A 2,181-nucleotide genomic window follows, 5' to 3' on the forward strand; every position below is an offset into this window, starting at 1 on the left:
TTATTGGGGACTTTTATGGAAGAAGTAATTTCGGATTTCTCAGGTAAAACGTAACGAGTACATTAAAATCGCGTCCTTATAATTTTATGGAACAATGTACGCGCGAGGAGATCGAAACGGCGCATACGTTGTCTCATAAGATCATAACGCACAGAAGTACAGTCGTTTCGTTTTGTTCTGAAAGATCCGAAATTATTCGTTGCACAACAACCCGATTCATCCGTCGGAGCGAGAAAAACATGCATGATTCGAATCAACGACAGCGTAGTCTTCCGTTGCATTGCTCGTTTCGGCATTCCGGAGATAAATTCTCCATCTGGACGATCAAATTTCATCGGAAATAAACGTCTCGTATTCGTATTGATCTTCGAACGATCGAATGCTGCTTTTGGCGTAAATTTAATCGACGATAACGACGGGTTTGCAAACGCGCTTGCGGATACGCGAGGCGCAATATGAGCGCAAGGATTTAACGTGTGTAGCCGGACACACTCGAGGATCGTCGAGATTGTTTGGAAATCAATTTATAATTACATGTAACGGATAGAGATGCAACGTGCGGATGCAATGGAGCGCTGATATTGCTGAAAGGTTATTTCAGCAGTTACAGAGCGGGCTCGATTATATCGACGTCGATCCGTGCATGACGCGCATGAAAGAGGAGGACGGTTTCATTAAGCGCGGAGGGACCATCGCAGCACGTAATACTTCTGTCTATAGTTTACCGTAGATTAATGCGGAATTTATGGGCGAAGTTCGCGCCCGGTATTGAAGCTCGCTGCGGGAAAGTTCTCGCCAGCTGCGGATGCGTCGCGGACACATCGTGATCGCGAATTTCAAACGAACGCGTGGAAAAATTCCCTCGCGGGATCGACAACGCCTCGAGGCGTATTCCTTGTCGATGCATTCACTGTTCCTTCAGCCGTTTACGTATTACGCAAGAATAAACAAGAGCATCCGCGAGTTTTATATGATTCAACAAAAAAAAATATATTCCTATTATTCATCAATAATTTTCGCGGATGGAAAACACAAACATTGGATTGAGAAAGCGATGTTTTTAAATATCGAAAGAAATCATCAAAATAATCATATTGTAATTTTCTCTTATAAGATTATTGTAATATTCAAATAAAATGATAACATTGTTGAAATTCAAGACTTTAGAATTCTCTTAACAAAATTATAGTACATCATTGTATTATGTAACAATAATTATGAAACAATAATTTGAGTATATTAGTTTTAAGTGAATTTCTTAGTATATTAGTTTAAGTGAATTTCTTTTCTATGTATAGACATCCACAATAAAGCATTATTATTATTATTATTTTATTTTTATTTCAAGATTTATTTTATTATATTAAAGTTTTGATTTTATTATTATTATTATTTTATTATATTCAAATACAAACGCACACGCACATATTTTCAAAAGTATCCTTCCTCTCTCTCGAAACGCACTCCGTCACTGAATTTGCGTTTAATCTCAAAGCGCAGGTGGCGCGCAAAAGATCATATTTTTGGACAAAATTGAAAGTAACCGAGTGCCTGAAATTTATGATTCGATGAAGTTATTCACGGTTGCGTATTAGCCGCTTGCGATTAAAGCGCCTTTGGCTCTCGGCGCTCAACCGAGAAATTTATCCCTCCTTCGAATAACCTACCCCAATTTTTTCTCGCCGCCCGCACACGGAAAATAACTCGCTAGATACCCTGTATCGTTGTCTCGCTCGCACGAGTGACGCTAGAGAAGCTTTCTGCTCGCCTCTCTTTCTCCCAAGCCTTTCCCCCTCTCTCTCTCACCTCTCTATCTCACTTCGTCTCTCTTTCTCTCCTCGCGAAACCACCGGGGTTTGGAGCGCCGCGACGCCACGGATGCGGCTTAACCTCCGGCGCGTCGCGCGGACGAGGGAAAATTGGAAATGCAGCTAAAACGAGGAAAAAGTTAAATTAAATACTCCGCAGTCCGCACGCCCGCCCGCGTCCTTTTTACCCGGATTTTTCAATTTCCTCCGGCAACCAGAGCTTCCTTTCCTTCGTCACTACCCCGCGGCACCACCGAGACGCATCCTCCTTGGTACGAACGCCACTGTCACTCCACCTCCTCACTCTACCACTTCCTCTTCCTCCCTCCCTCCCTCCCTCTCTCTCTCTCTCTCTCTCTCTCTCTCTCTCTCT

This window comes from Odontomachus brunneus, unplaced genomic scaffold (assembly GCF_010583005.1).
Source record: "Odontomachus brunneus isolate Ranch 3 - 2012 unplaced genomic scaffold, Obru_v1 Obru_scaffold_029, whole genome shotgun sequence".
Lineage (NCBI taxonomy): Eukaryota > Metazoa > Arthropoda > Insecta > Hymenoptera > Formicidae > Odontomachus > Odontomachus brunneus.